Source organism: Schistocerca piceifrons, chromosome 8, assembly GCF_021461385.2.
Source record: "Schistocerca piceifrons isolate TAMUIC-IGC-003096 chromosome 8, iqSchPice1.1, whole genome shotgun sequence".
In the NCBI taxonomy this organism is placed as follows: Eukaryota; Metazoa; Arthropoda; class Insecta; order Orthoptera; family Acrididae; genus Schistocerca; species Schistocerca piceifrons.
In genome coordinates, this window is record NC_060145.1 from 177000898 (window position 1) to 177026405 (window position 25508).

Here is a 25508-nt window from a genome sequence, read left to right on the forward strand (position 1 = left end):
TTGTGGACAGCCCTGCAGGATTGATGGTGTCAATTTCCTCCAGCACCACTTCAGAGCCGGTTGCTGTGAGCGAGCGGTTCTAAGCGCTTCAGTCTGGGACCTCAGGGCTGCTAAGGTCGCAGGTTCGAATCCTGCCTCGGGCATGGATGTGTGTGATATCCTTAGGTGAGTTAGGTTTAAATAGTTCTAAGTTCTAGGGGACTGATGACCTCAGATGTTAAGTCTCATAGTGCTCAGAGCCATTTGAACCATTCTGTTAAGTCCCACACTTCTTAGAGCCACATGAACCATTTTAACTACTTCAGACATTAGTCAAGTCCATGCCACGTCTTGTTGCGGCACTTCCTCGTGTTCACGGGGATTCCACACGATATTAGGTATTTGTACCAGTCTCTTTGGCTCTTTAGTGTAGAACCTATTTATGCTTCTAATCACTACCTGGCAGCATTGTTTTTCGATGTTTCCGGTGCATATGACAGTGTGGACGTGACGTAAACATCCTGATTCAGAAGTTCCATGCAATGGATGCGCCAGACATTACATTCAACCTTTACTCCGTCTATGCCATGTAACAGCGCGCCGATAATATCTGCATGAACTTGTTTTCTTTCAGCTTCAGGATGACGCTAAGGTGGTTGGATCAAGCGGCGTACATACCATACTCGTGGACGTGCAGAATTGAACTGAATAGGGCAGCAGACACCAAATCTTTGGCGGCAGAGATGAACAATAATAAGGCCCAAGATACGATTAGGGGCTTTTACCATTCCAGTAAAGAGCTCAGTCAAATGGCTTGGATTCGTTGTTGACAGCATACTGACGTAGGCAAGCCGTGTGGAATATTTGATTTCCAAGGTCGGACGATAACTTAATAATCTATGATGGGTATCTCACGTATGGAGTGCAGCTGATTTTACTGTGGTATGATTTTGGTTTATACTGGATTGTGGATACCCCTACACCTCTACTAAGAATGATAGATACTCTGCAGTACCTTGCCATACTCATTTGTCTTGTGGCAATGAATTCTACACCCGTGAATTTGCTTTTGGTGGAAACAATGGAGATGCACCTCAATTTCGGAGGACAATTTTGGCTCAGAAATTCATCCATAGTAGAGCAGCGCAAACACTTCATCTTCTTCTCCAAAATCTTAACTACTTCACTGAGGACAACGGGTACCGCAATAGGATTCGAAGTTTCAGGCAGCAAAGTTATTTGATACCCGGAGTCCAAAACGACTCTTTGCCTCCTGAATTTAGTTTGTATTACGAAGTACTGAACTAACGCCCCACAATCTTCTATCATCCCAGAGGGTCGGATCGAACTTTCACTGCTTCCACTGACGTTTTCCATTTGATGGCATCAACGTGGCCCTCATCGGTCAAAATATTCACTGACTGTCCCCAATCCCTTATTGTCCAAAGCCGGTTTATTAATGTTTGGTGTAAGTAACTTGGGCAGCCGATCACATTTTCTCAGCACTTGCCACGCTGAGATAGTGACACTCTGCAGCGAGTGACAGGGACTGTCGAATTTTAATAACGAGTTCCGTTAATCAGAAAAATACTCATCTTTTTTGTGGCTCTTCTTTGTTGTTTACTGATGGCTAGTTGTGAATTTCCTTTCTGTGGTTTATCTTTCCATAGTCGTCTACAGGATGATCGCGTTTATGTTTCCATAATAATATGAATTCTGGTGGACTTTCTTCAGAATTACACGTATATTTTCAATCATTTCACTTCACAATACAACTGCACAAAACAACGAAGATTTACCTCTAACAATACGTAGCAAAGAAATTACGAGGTTTGGATCTTAAATAGTGGCAACAATTTATTCACAACCTACACAAAAGTGTTACATGTTTGTACCTGTTACTGTACTTCAAAGTAGTTCAAAATGGTTCAAATGGCTCTGAGCACTATGGGACTTTACTTCTGAGGTCATCAGTCCCCTAGAACTTAGAACTACTTAAACCTAACTAACCTAAGGACATCACACACATCCATGCCCGAGGCAGGATTCGATCCTGCGACTGTAGCGGTCGTGCGGTTCCAGACTGGCCGAGCAACTGGCTCGTCACAATACGCCAGTCACTGCTCTTGATGAACTGTGGTATGGTGTTGAAGCTGCATCGGCAGCTGTACCTGTACACGCCATCCAAGCTCTGTTTGTCTCAATGCCCAGGCGTATCAAGGCCGTTGTTACGGCCAGAGGTGGTTGTTCTGGGTACTGATTTCTCAGGATCTATGCACCCAAATTGCGTGAAAATGTAATCACATGTCAATTCTAGTGTAATATATTTGTCCAATGAATACCCGTTTACTATCTGCATTTCTTCTTGGTGTAGCAATTTTAATGGCCAGTAGTGTAGTTTTGACTTTACTGGCGATCAGCATTGCTGCCCGCGAGCCTGAGTGCGTAAATCAGCCCAGTGGGTCACCAAAGGTTGCCCATGCGTGGCATAGATGATAACGTACGAGACTGTTAAGTCTCTGGCTCAGGTTCCACTTCCAGTTTTTCTCTCTCTCTTGTTAGGTTTTTATGAAAGCAAATGAAGAACATCTTTGGCGGCATCGTTTCTGGCAGGTCACTAGAATTTGCTCTCTTAATGGAATCAGTGGCTAAATTCAATGCTAATTAACTCGGAAACGGCGCAACGTCTCGATTTTTTCTTAACAATTATTTTCGACCACAACCTACTCTGAAACACACTTACAATCTTTTTAGATTGCCTCTGAGTGCCCTGTGTATTGTGTTTGTTTTTGTGTGCGTATTTAGCTCTTGAACTAACTTTCCGTAACTCTAAAGCGACATCCAGGGCGATTTAATAAATACCGGTTTGTGTGTATTTGCGCTGAGTTTTGGTGCCAATATCCCAGTTTACATTGCAAGAAAGAATCGAAGAGTAAAAGTAAAGTAAAACTTAAAACCGAACGGCTTCCACATTTAACTTTAGGTACCTTTTACGAAGAGGTTGTTTATCTATGACATTTGATTACTAAATAGTTGTTCAACAGTTCTGAGCTATGTTTTTTTGGAAACTGTGCTTTGTTTCCTTCATCCTTATTCCTTCCATGAAAAGTTTAACGCACCACGCTCCCCCCCCCCCCCCTTCCCCCGTCCACCCCCTCCCTCGTCCTGCTCTTTTCGGCTCAGATGAATGTACATTTCCTTGTTACAACTGTGAAGGAACTGTTTTCGTAGTAACACCTTCTACATTCGACGAAGTTCTTTAGCTGGTTTACCTCCTTACTCAGTGTGGTTGTGAAATCTCTTCGCCGGCCACGGCACAATCACGAGAGATTTATAGAGCACCGCGAAAACGCGGCTTAACTTAGCGGCAGGCTGATTTACGGCGAGATTCTGTTCGCAGCCGGTGACGTGGGACAATATCTACAGCGACATAAATCCAAGCGACAGTTGTAACGGACGCTAATGTTCGTCGGAGTTCTGCAACATACATGGGGTTTGACATGCGTCCGACAGAGGGGAAAGATATCAACCATTTCACAGCTTGTCTGCGAAGTCGACCTACTGAATGACCTAAATTCGTCTTTATTATTTATTTGGAACAGATGGTAGCAGTCTTAAACGATCCAGTCTGCAATGAAGTTTTATTTATTTCTAGCTTAATGGCCTTTGGCGCTAAGAATTCAGCCAGAGAAGTGAGTGAATACAGACTTTCTAACATTCTGCGTGGTGTCTGTTTGTTCTAAGTCGTGTCTCCCTACCACTTTCGCGCAACGACGCTCTGAGCGTGTTTTTTAGGGAGCTGACTAGTTTGAACCTGGGACCTGTTGCTGGTAAGGAGACGCCAGACCACACATGACATGTAGAGTTCAGAAGAGTTCAGTGAGACTAGCGATGATATAACCAAATACTTAATGATTTCAGCGTCAGCTCCACTGCACTCCCTGTAAAAGAATCTTAATACTAACTAAATTTAGTGGAAGGGGTTCAAGGCTTTCCTATTTTTAGTTAGCTGGTAAAATAACGTCGAAAAAGCAGTTAAGTTTAATATTGGAATTTTTATTCTACTCACAAAACATTGTTTATAAATTGCACTATTGATAAAAGGAAATATTTTAACACAGGATGATAAAAACAAACTGCGTTCAACAAAAATGTGAACGAATATTCCCTGAATGGGTTTCCAAGTTCTACAATGGATCAAAGAATGACCTATGCCATATCACATCTATAATCTAGGTTTCAGTTAAGTTTCATAAAAGAGAAAACTATCAAAAATGGTATACAGTGACCCTCAATTATCTTTAATTACTTATTTAACTTGTAAATTACAGTGGCTGATGTGGCTTCTCAATAATTATATAACAGAAAAATCATCGTGTTTGAGATTGTAACTTACGTAGCAAATGTGAATACCGTGAGCTTTAATTGACGATCGACACTAGTATTACGTAAAAAGGGGATGTAACAGATGAGACTTCTGCAGTTCTGAGTGAAGCCTTATGCGCTCATATGCGGCATCGCATGCGTTCATTACCTTGTCGTTGGTTAGGCAGCGTCAGGGGCTGGCGGGCAGCGCAGCTCCACACACCTCGCCGTCTCGGTAGCAACTCTCTCTAACTTCTCTTTACTACAATTTACCGAAGTTGGTTTAAAAAAACTATCTGGCTGTGTTTTCATCTGACCAATCAGGGTCTCAATGTTAACCTTAAGCTCCGCCTACAAACATTCTGTCTATCCAATGAGAAATACTTTTCATGGTGGGGCAATATTTCGAATGTTTGCAACGTAACAGAGATGTGTATAGTCTCAGGCTAAAACTTGTAGCTGGTGTGGCCCTTTTAGTGTTATTGTAAGATCTATACTGCTCTTCTGGAGGGCTCTATCTTTTAACATGGGCTGGGGGCTGCTCTTGGCGATGTGGGTGTCCGTACCTTATCGTAGGGCCTTCTAGGCTACATAGCTCTGCTCTCGGCTTTTGTTCTTGTTTCTCCCCTCGGAACTGCGTCTGTTTCACGGTGCGAAGGTATGACGTGCATTTAGGCCTTCTTGTGTTAGTCTGTGGTATTCCATTTGCTCAATCATTGATCATATTACTTTGGTTAATTTAATGTCACGATTTATTCGGAGCTATGTGACATACTGCCGGATTTACTATCATGTCAGGGTTTTCATGGAAGGTGTTGGAATTGCTTGACACCTTACAACTTGTTATACAATATGATACAGGATAAGTATTAGAAGTTACGAGGGTTGTAACTTAAATAGTGGCAACTATTTATTCACAACCTATACAAAAGAGTTATATGTTTGCACCTGTTACTGGCCTTCAAAGTAGCCACCAGCGTTGTGTAGGGCAGCAGAGCAGCCAGTGCTTGCGCTGTATGCACCCGCGCCTTGTCGTGCAAAATGATGGGTGGGTTGCGCAGAAAGTGTCACCGCATCTTCCGCAAAGCATTATTGGTCGCCACAAAAGTCGAAAGTGTGTGAAAGCCTGCCGGCCGGAGTGGCCGAGGGGTTCTAGGCGCTTCAGTTTGGAACCGCGCGACCGCTACGGTCGCAGGTTCGAATCCTGCCTCGGGCATGGATGTGTGTGATGTCCTTAGGTTAGTTAGGTTTAAGTAGTTCTAAGTTCTAGGGGACTGATGACCTCAGAAGTTAAGTCCCATAATGCTCAGAGCCATTTTTTTGTATCAGAGCCTGTAAGGCGTATGCTTCGCCGGCGATGGGCGAGGCATGACAGAATCTCTGACCAGAGAGTAGTTTATCGTTAGTTGTTGCTTGTGCTAGTTTGCGCGAGTCGACAGTGGTAGTCGGTCGGATACAGTAGGGAGTGGAGCAGTCTGCGGGAGTCGGCATGCGTCGGCTGTGTGCTCTGCTCGCGACTCTGGTCAGGACTCTGGTGGATGAGTATTGTTGTAGAAGGTAAAGAAGCAGCATTGCGCATATTTAATAATGTATGTTAATTGTAATTAATTTGTTCAAAAAAAATTGCCCCAATAATAATTTTTTTTATAAAGTAACTCTTTTAAAGAAAAACATTCATTTCAATTTAAAGAACATTTCCAATGGATCGTCACTCCTTTCTAGAATCAAATATATATATATATATATATATATATATATATATATATATATATATAGGCCAGCTCTTTTAAAGAAAAGTATTCATTTCAATTTAAAGAATTTTTCCAATGCATTATCATTGCTTCCAAGAATCCAAAAAAATATATATAGGCCAGCATTGCACGAAAATGTGTCGAAGAACGTATAATTAAGAGCAGATATAATTGCAGTTTTATTGAGGTAAGAATTTTTACTTTTTTATTCAGAATACAGGGCCAAAGGTCAGCGCTGCTGTCCTTATAAAATTTACCAGAGATTATTATTTCTGTTGGGAGGTTACATTTCGTTCATGGTTCATTATTTAATCAATATTATTGTGTGGGTTTATGGTCAATTTTCATCCCTTAATTTTTGTGTGGGGAAGTTACACTTGGCTCCATTTTCGATTATCATTCCTTAATTTCTGCTGGGAGGTTACACTTGGCTCCATTTTCCGTTGTCATTTTTCAATTTTTACTGCTGGGAGGTTACACTTGGCGACATCCGGCCAAGATCGTATTTCTTTGTGAATCTTCTGATAAGTAGTCATATACCTGCTCTTATTTACTTAAATGTAATTAGCATTTGGCGCAACGCATTTACTAATTTGTCACTCTTTCTCACACAGATCATCGGCAATTTGTTGCTCTTTGTTATAGTCGTGTTTGTTGCATTTTTGCATTGTGTTTGTTTCATTTGTGAATAATTTTGATTTTTTGATTTGTAAAAAAATGCCGCGAAAAACTGTTAACAGTACATCGCGATGTGTAATGAGTGAAATAGCCGACTCAAATAATTTGACCGATAGTACTTACGACACCCAGTGTAATGATGACAATCCTCTATTTACAGACAATCAGTGCGTACCGACCACTTGTAATAATTTTGATCCTAATGATGAGCAAATAAATTCAATTGTGTCCTCTGTTAATTTGACGACAATTGATGACGCGGGACGTTCTGTTATAATGAACGCTGCCCAGCTTAATGCACCCGGTTTGCAAAATTTACGTAATGAACAGACAAATTTTTTTAACGAAAATGAACAGTGTAATCAGAGTACGACAGATTTATTTAATTCCGAGGTAGTGACTAACAGTGCACATCCGATTGGCAAACATTTTCAAGAATCACAGAATAACCAAATGGTTACACAAAACGTGACAATTGCAGGTACGTCATCAAACAGCACAGAGAATAGTGCCGGTAATATTGGCTTGGATCAGATTATGGCAATATTGCTACAACAAAATGAAGATTCCAAACAACAGAAAAAAGAACAAGACTACAATCACAAACAACTTAGTGAAAATCTCAAACAACAACTTAACGAAAATTCCAAACAACTTAATGAGAAACAAGAGAACCTTAATGAAAATTTCAAACAACGTAATGAAAAACATGACAACCTTAATGAAAAATTAGACAACAATTCCAGACAGCTTAGTGAACAGATTACAGCCGTTGCCGCGCAATGTCATGATACTAAAGAACAATTACGTGAGGAAATTGAGGCTTGTGCTAGGAAAAGTAGCGAAGAAATTAAATCTGTTGCCCAAGAATTAAGGGATATGCAAACAGTTGCAACAGATTCACTTAGAGACGAAATTAGTGCAGTCGGTAAACAATGCTCTGAAAAAGCAACACAGTTACGCGACGAGTTTAAATTAATAACAGCAGAACTTTCACGCACATTGGATGCAAAAGTAGATGCGAAATTCGACCAACAGAACAGCCAAATTGACGAACGTTTTAATCATCACCTACAAAACAGTGAAACGCGTTACCGTAAATTCATACAGGAACAGAATAAAGTAAAACGACAAGTCATGGAAACAATTACCGCACAGAGACAGGAAGACAAACTTAAATTGTTTACGAAAGCAAAAACATACGTAGACAACAATATTGCTACAATATCGGACGAAATTAATACCATCAAACAGTTGAACACCGAACTGCGTGATGAAATTTCCGAAATAAATCAAAAACAGATACACACACAGTCGACTTCCAAACAGTGACCGACAGACTCGAACAATTAGAACTAACACAGGATTCCGATGTCATCAAAGCTGACATTAAAAAATTGAACGAAACCACACGTAAAATACAAAAACAAATTAATGCTTCTGACACTAAAAATGATGATCAGGTAAAAATACTGACTGAAAAATATGATGAATTGGCCAGTCGTATTGATATTATCGAAAGTAATAATGACAGCAAATCAGACGATACTTCTCCAATTTCGTTTAATCAAACACCTGAATTCCAAAATCTACAGCAAACGATCAGTGAGATAGATTCGTCCCATAATACATTACGTAGAAAATTGTCAACTTTACAGCAAGAAGTAACAGAGATGAAAATTGTTTCACTCATTAACACATCACAGCATACGCCACGTTCCGAGTATTTGTCACACTCACACAGCCAGTGTAACTTAGGTAATTTACAGAGACTACGGGAGTTAAAATCCGAAAAGATACAGACAAACAGATTCTTATGTAATCGTGAACCTGTTCCCACATTCAGTGACGAGAACGTTGATTACGAGCAATTTGTATCTGTAAAAAAACTAAGGTATTTGAAAATGACAGAGCGCAGGTACACACATTGAACTGGATATGTCGATTTATTTTTGTACTTTCACCGCCATTACCTGTAATGCAGAAACTACAATTAGCATGGATACAACAATTTGCTTCTGAATTTTTACCGCCATTGCCTGTAACGCAAAAGCTAAAGTTTATTTGCAGCGCATAATTAACCTCAGGGGATTCATTACGCTTTAATGAATATGTGCCGTAGCGTGCACAGGGCCCCGAGCCGTAGTAATGCTGTTTCATCTTTAGTATTCTGCACTGTTGCCTTCTATTCTACTATCCTTCATATCTATCAAAACAGCTCTTTAACTATTGCTCTATCTAGGATTAAGAATGAGTAAAGAAAACCTGATACGACAAGTTTTTACCGAAAGTGACAATTTTTCATTAGACACTCCAGAGATGATAACCACGAGAACTTTAATAACAGACAAAAAATTTAATCATCAGTATGTGCAAAATTTACAGCAGTCGCAAACACATTTTGGTAACAATAGACGTTTTTCACCGCAATAGCAACAAAACCAGCAGGTTAGCATACCTAACCAACAATGCAGTCTACAAGGTCAACCAAGCTTTAATGTTTCGACGCGTGCACGTATAGTCTCAGCTCCAACATATAGTAACGCACAGCAACAAGGAAACCAGTACGTACAGAAAACACACTATTTCAATACCTATCGCACTGCACCGTATAGAAATGACTATCATGACAGACGTAAAATTAATTAGCACAATTTTCAGCGTACATTTAATAACAGTCGATCTTATCAGCAGCAAGAACATCAGCAACAACATATTATCATGAATGAACCAGACAGTAGGTATCATCCAGAACGTAATACGTCAGGAAGAAATAACAGAACAGTTCAAATAGTCGAAATGCAACAGCATCCTCCTGAAAATAATAACACGTCAGATAGAATTTCACTAGATACAGTACAGGTTGCATCTTCCAGCAACGTAAGCAATACGTTTGACACGCAGAATCTTGTTCACGAGAATGTTATTTGAAACATGCTTTGTTGAATGCACCACTTTAATCGCACCCAGAACTTACCAGAAATTTTTCTATCGCCACCGACAGTTCTAACACCGCTTTAGACGTACATATTTATCAGGAAATTGAAGAAGATGGTTGTACAGTAATTAAAAACATCGCTTTTACAAGTCGCATTCTGTCACATGCTGTACGAAATTATTCTGTTACAGAACTTGAAACATTATGTGTTGTATGGGCTTTTACCAGGTTTAGGCATTTTCTTTATGGAAGACACACTACCGTTTACACAGATCATAGATCGATACAATTTTTACTTTCGGCTAAATTTACACACAACAGATTAAGTAGATGGAAACTTTATTTGCAGGAATTTAATTTTACAATTGTTCACATTCCCGGCACACAAAATATTGTAGCAGACGCACTATCCCATTCTCTCAGCAACAATCAGCAAGACATCGCAACCAACTTCTGCAAAGCAAATTTCAGCGTCATGTACATTCAACAAGTTGCATTTGAAAATTTCATTTCGTCGTCATTACAAGACATAGCACAAGAGCAGAGTAAAGACAACGTGTGGAAAGAAATTAAACACCTTTGGCAAGATAGGAATAATGTTACCATTAGAAACCATTACACTGTACGCAATGACATTCTGTTTCGCCGCTCTCATCCTGACAGTGACAATTGGTTATTATGCATTCCTGACGAACTTGTTAACAAATTAATCTGGTATACTCATTTAAGTTATGCACATTATGGAGCTAGAAAATGTTTTCTTATACTGAGACAGAACTGTTATTTTACCAACATGGAGAAACGTATTCGACGAGTTTTAGCGTCATGTAAAATCTGCCAGAAAGCTAAATCAGTTACGACTTCACAAATTCCTCCATTACATCCCATTGTACCTGTTAAATTAAGACACATGGCCGCTGTAGACATTTTTCGTCCGATTCCCAGAACTAATAGAGGTTTTTGCTACATCTTTGTCGCTGTTGAACTCACTTCAAAATTTGTTACCTTCACTCCGTTACGCAAAGCTACTGCTAAAACTGTTTCGAAAGCATTTGTAAAACATTTTCAATTTCATGTAGGGCATGTGTTAAAAGTAATTTCCGACAATGGATCACAGTTTCGATCTGCTATATGGATACGTATGTTACGAGCTAGAAACATTTCTCCGATCTATATATCCAGGTACCATGCTTCTTTGAACTCTTGTGAACGATTAATGAAAGAAATTGGTAAACTGTGTAGAATTTAGTGCCATAAAAAACATATTGATTGGGACACACACATACTCTCATTCCAAGATGTAATTCATTCCATACCGAATGAATCTACTATGCTATCTCCGTCTGTTATACTGAAAAATGTTGAACCACCTAACAAAATTAAAGAATTAGTAACATTTCCTACATCTCGTCGACTACGACACCATGAAATAATTGACATTGCGCTGAACAACATCAAACGTGCCGCAGAGCGCCGGAGAAGACAGCGAAAACAGGTTTGTATACGCCGTGACTTTCACATTGGACAGAAGATATTAGTACGTACACACAATTTATCCAATAGAGGAAAAGGTAGGTGCAGTAAATTTGAACTACTATACGCAGGGCCATATCAGATTCGCAGCATTCCTCACCCCAATGTAGTACACGTCGAAACTTTGAGAACCAGAAAAACCAAAGGGAACCACCACATATCCAACATCAAACCTTTTATTGAATGAACATACTTTATGATTTATCACACTGTAATGCCATTTCCTAATTTTTTTGACCACTTATGCAATTATATTTATGTGACTACTTAGTGATGATTGTCGTATTTTTTCTTGGCAAGTGTCCGGCAAGGTAAGGTTAGCAGGTCGCTTTTCTTGTCGTTACACATCAGACCGTGCATATTTTTCCAGATGAACTTACACATTTTATGACCACTTATGCAATTATATTTATGTGACCACTTACTGATGATTGTCGTATTTTTTCTTGGCAAGTGCCCGGCAAGGTAAGGTTAGCAGATCGCTTTTCTTGTCGTTACACATCAGACCGTGCATATTTTCCACTTTTCATGTATGTATGATTGTTATCCCGTTTTGTTTGTATGCACTATGAAAGATTTAAGATATAACAAACACCAGTTGACTTTGACATTTTTGTTTTATGATATCTCAACATCGTGACCACTTTACTTTTTTTTTTTTTTTTTTTACTGCTATATTGTGCTACACTGTGTACATATTTGCTTCTGAACACTGTCGATGTTTTTGACATATTACGTTTTCTGTCATACTATGCTGTATGCTCCATTATGTTACTATAAACCAGTTTTTATCTAATGGGTATATGAATTAAATGCAAGACATTAATCTTTGTTCATCATTTTCAGAAAGAAATAACGTGTAAACGAAATAAATTAAACAGAAATGGGAATTTCACCTTCGGAATGAACGAAAGAGGATGCAATACCTCGTGATGAAGAGTAAATGGATCAGAATTAACAAGCATTAACAAGAATATACTATACACATCGTATGATAGCAGTCTTAACTAATTTTTTTCTTTCAGAATACGAGGCGATTGATGCAGGCTGTCAGACAGAACTACACATCTTAGTTTTAGTGATGAAATATGCTAGAAATAAGGAATAGTTGTATAATAAATAGTGAAGTGACTTTTTTTGCAGATGATAATGAATGGTGATGAATAATGATGAAGAATGTGCTACTATGGATAATGAAGTTTTTCTTTACAGGTGATGATAATAATGGAGTTATGGTGATATGGATAGTGAAGTTTTTCTTTGCAGATGAAAACGATGTTGAAGTTTATATATTAGCTGTTAGTTAAGAGATGCTATGTAGTTATTTAAGTATTTGTTGCAGTTCGTTTTGACAGTATGTCTTATATCGCATGGTATGATGACTGAAGGTTTTGGAAAGGACAGCTAGAGAACATATATATTTTTATACACATTTCACTACCTGTTAATTCGAAGTTCACTACTTTTCAGCATAATATGTGTTTCTTCTTTCAGTTTCATAATCCATTTTGTATATTTTGCAGGAGAAATTACTCATGAAATTAATGTGCTATAAGCAGTTGTTTATTAGACCTATGTCGCTTATGAATGTGATCACATATACTCTACTTGTTTCATAACTTTGCTACAGCTGACTCATGACCAATGACATTACACATCTTCATTTGCAGCAATAACTCAAAAGCAAACAAAGGAATTACCAGTCCCAAATAATGCAACTAGTTTAAGAGAGTTCTGAGTAATACTGATCAGCTCTGAATAATATGTCACTTCAATAATGACTTCTGAATAATACATACAAAAAAATGCTTTGTAACTGGCCAATGAATGCCATTGTTTATTGTAATAAGATGACCTATGATGCCAATGATTACTATAATTAGATTAATTATGTATAAATGCTATGCCAATAATTAACTCATTTTGAGTAATGACTTCTGAATAATACAAAAAAAAATGCTTTGTAGCTGGCCAATGAATGCCACTGATTATTGTAATAAGATGACCTATGATGCCAATGATTACTATAATTAAGTGAATTATGTTAATACTATGCCATTCATTAGCTCCTGTTTTGAATGATGACTTCTGATGGTTTGTAACTGGCCAATGAGTGCCAATAATTACTATATTTAGATAATTTATGAACATTATTCTGTAATACTACATACATGGCACAGAAATGTTCAGTAACTGGGCGATGAGTGCCACCAATTACTCAAATCAGTTGTTAGACTAGTGTAATTCTCAATGAAGACTACTATGTGACTTAATGTCCTTCACCTTCTGACCTAATTACCAGAAATTACTGCAGTATCCATTTGTCCTGTCTATCCTCATGATCATGGAGCACTATATTTGGTTTATGCACTAATTCTACGTTGGTCTACTTTACAAGAACGTGGTGTTGACACGACATCCTGTCCACCACCTTGAGCGATGGAGATGTTATTATGGTCCCACTTTTTGATGTACCTAATGTACTACCAAAATGATAGCATGGAATATTATTACGACATTTCAGTGTCTTGGCTACACTGATTAATACTTAAAGGAAAAGAGCTTCAGATTGTCTCACTTGGTGTTGTGCTTCTGTAGAAAGATATGGACTTTCAGTGCAGCTGCGTGCAACCTAAAGTGCTACAACCATGACGCAATCCTTCCCATTCCTTTCCTAATTCTTGTAAAATGATAAAGACATATACAGTGCTTGTGCACTTCCTTTCATTTGTTAACAAGATCAGTTGTCCTAAAAATACTAAAGACTTCTATAGTGCATGTGCACTTTATTTCACTCCTTCATATGTTTATTTGTTGTAAAAAAAAATGCTACAGAGTTTTACAGTGCGTGTGCACTCTATGCCATTTGTTAATATGATTTGTACTCATTACGTAAACATTTTTTTGTGATTCCCAGATATGTTCTGTATTACAGTGCGTGTGCACTTTCGTCATTTTGTTAACATGATTTGTATTCATTGCATATACATTTTTGTGATTTGCTGATATGTTCTAAACTTCAGTGCGTGTGCACTTTTGTCATTTGTCAATATGATTTGTACTCAGAGCGTATATATTTTGTGATTTGCTGATATATTCTGAACTACAGTGCATGTACACTTTATGTCATTTCATTTGTACTCATTGTGTATACATTTTGTCTTTGCTTGATATTTTCTGTATTCAGTGCGTGTGCACTATATTTTATTTCATGTTCTGCACCTATATATATGTATATATTTTGTGATTGTAAAGTTAGTTAATTAAGAAAAATTTGTTGCTCATGGCAAGTCCAATTGACTCACCATCGCTGCCAAATTTTTGCCCCCCCCCCTCCCAGTGGAGGGTTATGTAAGGCGTATGCTTCGCCAGCGATGGGCGAGGGATGACAGAATCTCTGACCAGAGAGTAGTTTACCTGCACCTATATATATGTATATATTTTGTGATTGTAAAGTTAGTTAATTAAGAAAAATTTGTTGCTCATGGCAAGTCCAATTGACTCACCATCGCTGCCAAATTTTTGCCCCCCCCCCCCCCCCCCCCCTCCCAGTGGAGGGTTATGAAAGGCGTATGCTTCGCCAGCGATGGGCGAGGCATGACAGAATCTCTGACCAGAGAGTAGTTTACCGTTAGTTGTTGCTTGTGCTAGTCTGCGGGAGTCGACAGTGGTAGTCGGTCAGATACAGTAGGGAGTGGACGGTAGCAGTCTGCGGGAGTCGGCATGCGTCGGCTGTGTGCTCTGCTCGCGACTCTGGTCAGGACTCTGGAGGATGAGTATTGTTGTAGAAGGTAAAGAAGCAGCATTGCGCATATTTAATAATGTATGTTAATTGTAATTAATTTGTTCAAAAAAAATTGCCCCAATAATAATTTTTTTTTATAAAGTAACTCTTTTAAAGAAAAATATTCATTTCAATTTAAAGAACATTTCCAATGGATCGTCACTCCTTTCAAGAATCAAATATATATATATATATATATATATATATATATATATATATATATATATATATATATATATATATATATATATAGGCCAGCTCTTTTAAAGAAAAGTATTCATTTCAATTTAAAGAATTTTTCCAATGCATTATCATTGCTTCCAAGAATCCAAAAAAATATATATAGGCCAGCATTGCACGAAGCTGTGTCGAAGAATGTATAATTAAGGGCAGATATAATTGCAGTTTTATTGAGGTAAGAGTTTTTACTTTTTTATTCAGAATACAGGGCCGAAGGTTACCGCTGCTGTCCTTATAAAATTTACCAGAGATTATTATTTCTGTTGGGAGGTTACATTTCGTTCATGGTTCATTATTTAATCAATATTATTGTGTGGGTTTATGGTCAATTTTCATCCCTTAATTTTTGTGTGGGGAAGTTACACTTGGCTCCATTTTCAATTATCATTCCTTAATTTCTGCTGGGAGGTTACACTTGGCTCCATTTTCCGTTATCATTTTTCAATTTTTATTGCTGGGAGGTTACAAGCCCCAGTATGGTGAAAGTTATGGTGATTCTGTGTGCGACTGTGATGGTGTTATCCTAACGCATTACGTTCCTCCACGGCAGACCGTCAGTTCACGGTATTACTGTATGATTTTGGAGCATCATCTGCGACCACTTTGCGAAAGAAGCTGCGACACTTTCTGCGCAACCCACCCATCACCTTACACGACAATACGCGGGCGCATACAGCGCAAGCTGTGGATGCTCTGTTCGGTCGATGGGACTGCGAAGTACTGTACCATCCACCATACTCCCCGGGCTTAAGTCCTTGTGACTTTGATTTGATTCCGAAGATGAAGGAATCACTTCGTGGCATTCGCTTCAGAACTGTTCCAGAGATTCGACAGGCAATAGACCGCTCCATTCGCGCCATCAACAGAACAATCTGTGCTAACGGTATGCTGCGCCTTCCACATCGCTGGCAACGGGTTCTACACAACGCTGGCGACTACGTAGAAGGAAAGTAAGAGGTGCAAACATGTAACTTTTTTGCATCGGCTGTGAATAAATAGTTGCCACTATTTAAGTTCCAACACTCGTACATTAATTTCAGGTAAATTTCGTGGTACACTTTATACATTCACACAGTCAGTACACTCCATATATCACAACTTCTTATGCTGGAACCTTTGTGTCTGATTTATTACTGGGTTCCTGCATCTTGCAGAAACCGGGCAACAATTACATAGTCCGTTGTGGTCACCTGTCGAAACAGGTCCGTCACAGATGTAGTTTGGGGAATTCCTGCTCATTCAAGGCCTTAAGAAACTTGCGGCGTTGTTCTGTCGTAGCGTGAACACCCTAGTATCACATGACTGAGGTCTGCAATCTCAGCTGGGTGGACTTCACCGTATGGAGATGACTGAACTTTAATACTGTAAAGATGCGAAGTATAACAGCCATGAACCATTCGAGTGCGCATTGTAGTAGTGATATGACGTCTGGATAGCTTTGTCTGGGAGTACTACGTTTTCTGCGGAATACTGGGCTATATTGCGGCATAACGTCTTCCTTTGGACTGTTGTCAGATCTCCCACGACAGTGACCATTCTTGGTGATCCTTTTCCTTTGCGCCAGCAACAAAATCCGAATGTGGAAGGCAAGTGTGGTAAGGTTGGCCATCAATCACACTTCGTTTCTGCAGGTGGTCCGCCATCTCGTTGCATGAGATAGCACACTGTCCTTGATCCACAATAACTGGACACGTTTATGTTGACTCTTTCACCGATAGATTAACTGAATTACGTAGAGTACATGGCGGTTACTGTTGAAGCCCTATTGCTGTTTTTCCAGCTTTTTCAGTGCACTCCTCGAACCAGTGACAACAAGGATGTCGCCGAACTGATTTCCTGCATATTGTACGGCCTCCTTAATTGAAAGAACTTCGGCGGTGAAGATGCTGGCTTCCGTCGGTGGCTTAAACGTCAGCCCAAGGTAGTGGATCTCCGCAGAAGGGAGCACAACCGGCGCCTTCTCTCGTTTTGGAGCCTGTAATTAAATTGGTTATGGAGAAATAAATGTACTAACCGATCTTGGATCAGATGAAGTGAACGATGCTGCGCCGAAGGCATAAAAACCGAAAATCCACTACTACATAATTATGCGAAAATGTTTAAATGTCAAAGTTTATTAATACTTAATGTAATTACAACGAACGTCTCAAAAATATCGACAGTTAATTGTATTTTATTTATGAAATGTATGTTCCAAAGATTGTTTTGCATAAATAGATAGATATCTGAAAGTGCGAGGAATGGAACTTAAATAGTGGCAGCTATTTATTCACAACCGATACAAAAGAGTTACATGTTTGCACCTGTTACTGTCCTTCAAAGTAGTCACCAGCGTTGTGTAGAACCCGTTGCCAGCGATGTGGAAGGCGTAGTATACCGTTAGCAGAGCCTGTTCTTTTGATGGTGCGAATGGAGCGGTCCACTGTCTGTCGAATCTCTGGAACAGTTCTGAAGAGAATGCCACGAAGTGGTTCCTTCATCTTCGGAATCAAATCAAAGTTGCTCGGCCACCATTGACCAGACGTTTTCAATTGGTGAGAGATCTGGAGAATGTTCTGGCCAGGGCAGCAGTGGAATATTTTTTGTATCCAGAGAGGCCCGTACAGGACCTGCAACTTGCTGGTCGTGCATTATTCTGCTGAAATGTAGGGTTTCGCAGGGATCGAATGAAGGGTAGAGCCACGGGTCGCAACACATCTGAAATGTAGCGTGCACTGTTCAAAGTGCCGTCAATGCGAACAAGAGGTGCCCGAGACGTGTAACCAATGGCACCCCATACCATCACGCCGGGTGATACGCCAGTGTGGCGATGACGAATACACGCTTCCAATGTGCGTTCACCGCGATGACGCCAAACACGGATGCGTCCATCATGATGCTGTAAATGGAACCTGGATTCATCTGAAAAAATGACGTATTGCCAGTCGTGCACCCAGCTTCGTCGTTGAGTACACCATCGCAGGCGCTCCTGTCTGAGATGCAGTGTCAAGGGTAACCGCAGCCATGATCTGCGAGCTGATAGTCGATGCTGCTGCAAACGTCTTCGAACTGTTCGTGCAGATGGTTGTTGTCTTGCAAACGTCCCCATCTATTGACTCAGGGATGGAGACGTAGCTGCACGATCCGTTACAGCCATGCGGATAAGATGCCTGTCATCTCAACTGCTATTGATACGAGGCTGTTGGGATCCAGCACGGCATTCCGTATTACCCTCCTGAACCCATCGATTCCATATTCTGGTAACAGTCATTGGATCTCGACCAACGCGAGCAGCAATGTCGCGATCGATAAACCGCAATCGGGATAGGCTACAATCCGACCTTTATCGTAGTCGGAAACGTGATGGTACGTATTTCTCCTCCTTACACGAGGCATCACAACAACGTTTCATCAGGCAATGCCGGTCAACTGCTGTTTGTGTATGAGAAATCGGTTGGAAACTTTCCTCCTGTCAGCACGTTGTAGGTGTCAACCGGCGCCAACCTTGTGTGAATGGTCTGAAATGCTATTCATTTGCATATCACTGCATCTTCTTCCTGTCGGTTAAATTTCGCGTCTGTAGCACGTCATCTACGTGGTGTAGCAATTTTAATGGCCAGTAGTGTATAACGTCCCAGACGTTACTATTGATAGTGTAATGCACTGATATGAATGGTACTCCTTTCCCGACACGCCACATTAGCAAACTATGTCTCAAAATACGTGTTTTTGAGAGTACATTCGTTTTATGTTCACCTGTAATTTCTTCCACGGACCGGTCTGAAAACAATCGCAAACCAGACGAGGCCCTTGGGCCGCCGTTTGCCCACTGGTGACGTACTCAGTGAGAACAACTGACACCAATTGCATCTGGCGGGTCGCTTGAACTTACCCGCGCACTGCCTTGATTGGCTAACTTATATGGTGATGACTCGAAAGGAGGATACGTTTAGTTAATTATCACCTCAAAGTAGCTGGTTTAAGCTCAGGCAGGAAATTGGTTCGTCCCATTCGTTGTATTGGTCAGAACAAGTGGGTAACTGCCGACGATAAGAAAATATGAGAGGTTCCATGCCCTCTTTTGCATGTCTCCTCTCATTTTCATCAATTTTATTAATGTTCTATGTCATTGCACGGTAGTAACAGACCGAATAAGGTTACTGTAACGAGAGTATTTGTTCTGAGAGCTCAAAAAATACTTTTCACTTGATTCCTAAACATGTTGGGTTACTTCCCTGTGTGGCCTGTGCGAGGCGAGCATCGGAGGACGCGGCACACTGCGTTTCCGGTTGGGGGGCTGCACTTACCTGAATTCTCAGGGGTTCGTACAATAGGCTTCAGCGCCTGGCGTAACGACGGACGTCGGTCGAGTTTCGCCTGTTGTATGCAGACACAATCTACTGGATACGAAGTTTTGGTTCAGACTAGCCGGATCAGTTTGAATTGATCTTACTCAATGACGTTTAAATGTGTTTTTGGAGCGTTGCTCGCCAAATCACATGATAATTTTGACCTTTGTCGGTCAATTATTTTAAGTGTGTTGACCGGAGCGATGTTCGCCAAGTCAGACTTTAGCTTTAAACATAATTCCGCTGTCATTTCCTAGTTCAATGGCAGTGGTCACCAGGCCCGAATTATGATGGCAGTGTTCCACACACAGTTTTTACAGTATGTGTGTGGATCACTTCCATGAAGGCAAACTGAGTACCCCATTGCCGCCACATTATCCCCTACTTTAGTGTTTTCTGAACTCATAACCATAACTTCGACATGAAGCTCAATCAGGCACGTACATTAGTTTTTGACTTGTTTCTAGACCATTTCAGGTCAAATATACTAATCTTGAATAATGACCATCTATTTTATGTGGCCCGTATTGCCAGATGTTACAGATTAGATATAGACTTGTTCATAAGTTCAATCATGACCATTTGTGTGCTAAGTCATTTGTATGTTCATGCGTTGTAACCATAGCTAAGGAAGTGCTTAAAATTTACGTCCCAAAAAGACTTTAGACCTAGTCATAATAATGACGATGTTGGCTTTATATTATCCTTCCCACTCCTAAGTTCTTTTTAGGTGATTAAACTTCGTGCTTCAGCACAAAAGTTTCCTAGACAGGCCATACGTTGTAAGCACGTGATGTCCTCCTCATATCATGACCAACGAATACTTCATAAATGTCAAGACAGCCGATCTACGTACGTTCTGCACGGGATAACATATACGCCCTTTTCCTCAGCTGTACCTTTTATTTCACTTTACTTGTAAATTCAAGGTTAGGAGTAAGGTTCGCGTCTTGTCCCAACAAGTACCCATCACACAGTATATGCGCAGACGCAGGGTATTGTGTTCGCCTAGGCGGGCCTCGTGACGCTACGGTCAGTTCCAGTACAGCACTCGTGGCTGCTGCATCGCGGTCGCGAAGTAGGCCGAGGCAGTTTCAGATAAGTTTTTACAGTCTGGCGATGTCCACTATGGACAAACGGTAGTTACTTTTATTCTGAAGAAGGTTGGGTTATCCCGACTGAAATCCAGGTAAATCTAGGCAAACATTGAAACTGAGGCAGTTGGTTATTAAAATTGATTGAAATTTCGTAAATAGATCTCACCGCAAATAACGTCTTTTACGAGAAACATGTGACTATATTTTATGGTATTTTTTTATTTTTACCTTCATGGAGGAGTGTCAAATTCTACTACACAATGGTCATGTCTTTCGGACAATCTTGCAACGAAACTCTGCTGATCTCGGGAGTGGAAGTTAGATCTTTGATTGTTTTTATGTGCACTTCAAACATTCTTAAATTCGCAGGAAAAAAAAGCAACGGCGATAGCCGTATAGCCGTAGCATTCTGGCTGTTGTGTACGTTGCATCTGTGGTTGGCGGACAGAACCACCTGCGAGCCGTCCCGTTAACCGCAGCGGAACACAAAATTCAGCGTACAGATGAATTCAGTGCACGTAAAGCCGAGATATAACGACCATTGATGAACAAGAAAGGAAGACTTATAACGACACAGCATTGTCAAATTAATACCGCACGGGAGCGAGATCATTTTTCGATTGTCGAGAGTTGACATTTAAAAGTGATACGAAGCAGTCGCTTTGATGTAGACGACAGATTTTACCGAATCACTAGTTGAATATAGGGTAGAGGGGCAGAAATTACATCTGATAACGATATTGCTACCTTGCTCACGATAGATTGCACTGTATTTGAAGTAAAGTGATTAATTCTGTGCGTGTGAGATTGTTTAAATACAACCAACAAGAGAAGTTGAAAGCTTTTTTTGTGTAGAAAGTTTCAAATGTGGTGGCCACTAGTCAACAGAGCATTCATTTATTTCCTTTTATTGCTTGCATCGCTGCCAGGTAGGCATAGGGCAGAGACGTGTTGTAAATTCCGCTCTTATCTCATAAAGTGAATAAACTAGAATTCTGATTAAATGTGAATACATTCTACTAATTTATACGAGGGCCATTTGAAAAGTAAGGTCCGACTGGCCGCGAGATGGGAACCCTGTGAAAATCAAAAATATTTTATTTGCGACATTTAACTACACCTTACAGCTACTTTTCTGCATAGTCACGGCTCCGACTTACGTATTTGTTGTAGGCTTGTACCAGCTTTCCAATTCTCTCGTCATAGAACGCAGCCGCCTGTGCTTTCTGCCAATTGTCTACGCTGGTCTAAGGTCCGTTATCTGTGCCGAAAAGCTGTCTTCTTAGCGGGCAGTTCATGTGAGCAGAGATGAAACCTAGGGGAAGCCAATTACGGGCCGTATTGCGGATGATCAAACACTTCCCATCGAAAACGCTGAAGGAGCATCTTCATTTCCCTTGTCAAGAGCGGCCGGGAGTTATCATGAAGAAAGAAGTGCATGACAGCTACGTTATGTGGGGTTGCATGACATCAGGCCTTCGTAGGTGCTGGGAGACACTATTTTCTAGACATCTTTATGTAGGCATTGTGCGTTGAGAACTAAAAAGATTGACGTCGCGCGATCGACGGACGTAATAGAAACGCTGCCCAACACATCTGAGCAAAGCTTTGTCAGATTTTCAGAGTAGTATCCGTTTCGCGCCCGATCGGACACACTGGACTCGCATTCGGGAGGACGACGGTTCAATCCCGTCTCCGACCATCCTGATTTAGGTTTTCCGTGATTTCCCTAAATAGCTTCAGGCAAATGCCGGGATGGTTCCTTTGAAAGGGCACGGCCGATTTCCTTCCCCATCCTTCCCTCACCCGAGCTTGCGCTCCGTCTCTAATGACCTCGCTGTCGACGGGACGTTAAACACTAATCTCCTCCTCCCAATCGGACCTTACTTTCCAAATATACCTTGGAGCTTGAGAGTATGCTCTGTTTACGTACCTTAACTGCAAAATGATAGTGTTGGAGCTGATCAAATTTTTTTGTTCAGTTAATGTTTTTAAAAAGTAGAAGAGGCTAAATACAAAATTGGCGTTTAATCGTATGCAGGAGAATATATTGTCTGGTAGTTCGCACTGCAAATAAAAAAAAAGTTTAAATTGCTGATTACTCACTGAGGTTACATTATTTACAAAAGGAAAGGAAAAGGAAGAAACTGCCTAATTCTATTGTTAAAATAACATTCAAAAAAGAATAAAATTCACCTAATCTTATTCTTTGGTCAGATAACACCAATCTCGCGTGAAAGAAAGTGTTCTGTGCACGGTTCTACCAGATAGCTTTCCATTTCATCCTTTTTCCTAGTCCCTATACTATTTGTTCCTCTGCTCTATTCCTCACTGTCGAATTTCAGTTTATTACAGATTTTCATCTTCCTTAACGACAATACATATAATTTGATTTCTCATCAAAAATGTGTTTTAAACTCTTTCTTATCTGTGAAGCTGGTAGGCACGTATTCTCTTACTTATGTAAATCTTCGTGGCTCTGCGTCTACCTTGGTTACGATAATCCGTTCACTATGCTGTTCGTAGCAGTTCACTTGCATCCCTATTTCCTTGTTCATCAATAGATCAACTCTGGCGTTAGCACAAATTACTTTTGTGTTGATAAAGTTGTCCCCCTCACCAGATATCCTCTACTTCCTACCACCTCACTTCAATATTTCTTTGTTTCTTACTGTACCTGCCTTTAGTCAATGAAATTCTATTTTCATGTTCTTGTACGATTAAAGGATCTAACCTCCCACGTTCGGCGGACCCGTAGACCACCAGGGACCATTTTCCTTCCAGAATAGTTTCCCCAGGAGAAAGCCTATCATCTTTCAGCAGCAAGGAACAGCTGCCTGTCCTTGGGGACATAACGGTTGTATTCTGCCCTTGCTTTCAGTCGTACCATAATACCATCATAGCAAAGCTAAGTTAGCTAATGCTAGATCAGTCTATCATACAGACTCTTTTCCTGTAACTACTGAAGATGCTGATCCCATTTTGTGGAACCACACTTTGGTTCTCACGTAAAAAATCAAACAATTTATCAAACTTTTCAGTGTCTGCCAAATATTTGACCATGTGCGTTGCTGTTTGACGTGTTTCTTAAACATAGAATGTGTTCTACGTGTTTGAGAGAAATTTTGAGTGACGGAAAGTTTTACAATACATCGGACGTTGTTTTGTGTATGTTTAGTGAAAGAGATTTTACAATTTATCTCGCTGTATCATGAGTTTCCTTAACTATGGAAACTACGAGCAAGGATGAAAGCAAAATAATACTGGCAGTTACCAAACTGGGCAAAGTTATCACACCTTTTTTCCAGCCGTATATTAAGCAGCAAGAGGTTAACAAGAAAATCTGTATCCTACGCACAGCATGCAAAGGACAGTGAACTAATAATAATACACCGAAGTTCTCTGGTTCTTCCACGGACGATGTATTATTTTAATGAACTATCATTACAGGACCAAGTAGAAGAGAATAAATTTTCGCGTACTTATGTTTTCTTTGTCAATATTAGAGCAAAGTAACTCTAAACAAGTTGTTAAAAGCTTCACTCTCTACACGGAGAAAGTTGATATAATCATAATGTTCCATGCTTTATCTGCAGCTTTAGTCATCACTTCTATTTTCAATATACAGTATATACAAACGCCGTCTGCTTGAAAAGTTATGCTACATTGCCAAATTGTTGGGTCGTGCATTCGCTTGTTCGACAAATCCATGGCTAGATAGGTGCGAATTTGATTAATAAGTTTGTTGTAGAGGGACCTGTATTCTGGCGCCTATAGTTTAGCTGCTTGCATCGTTGCTACATCAATTATCGTAATCACCAGCAATCCTTTGGCCATCATGTAGATGCCCAGAATGAGCAATAACTGTATTTACAGTCCAGCTACAGTTGTAGTATAATCTCTATCGATCAGTCTTATATGATACCCATTTTGACAGTCGGCTAATTACCAATTGCAATCATAAACTCGAAAAGGTTGGCACAGGAGAGGAGCTCGTGGCGGGCTGCGTCAAATCAATCAGAAGACTGACGATTCAAAAAAAAAAAAAAAAAAAAAAACATTGTTACAAGTTAAAACTATGTATTGCATGGAACTCGGAGCCGAATTCCTCTTCGCGGGCAGTGTGCTACCATTTGCGCCATTCGAGCTCGTCTCACAGTTCGATCCTAAGCATCCGAAACCCACCAAGGCTCTCCAACGATCACGAACGTTTTCACGCCTTCTAGAAGGCTGAGACTCTAGAGAGTATCGAGAAAGGTGCCAATTTCTCGAAAATCTTGTAAAGCATCGTGAGACCCTGTGTGCGAACCAACATATTGTTATAGTTCAATTCTTTTATCTTGGCGGCTCGCGCATGCCCGCCCAGACGCGGGAGATTGCTGCGTTGCCAGTTGCAAACGACGCACGCGTCAAGAGAAACAGCGCCATAGTATAGTTCGCAAACTTAACGTGTAGGGGGGAGCGCGCAGTTTATGAGATAAAGCCACCACGGCCGCATTAACCCTTTTGCTGCTACAGTGACGTGCTCCCCGCATTGCGCGATTTTGTCATCATTACACTGCTCACCTGTGCAGAGACGTGGTGTTAGACTGCTTTGACACACTTATCATTCGATTTCACAGAAACTATTTGGCCCAAAAATTTGATTTTTACACATCCTCTTGACTGATACCTTCCCCCCATAAATGACTTAATTTTGTTTCGATGTTCAACGCAGTTATTGTGCAGCATTAAATGTAGTAAACCATTGCACGAAATTTTGAAGAGTTAGCGGAGGTAAAAGTCCATAGCGTATACTTTCCGTATGGTCGATTT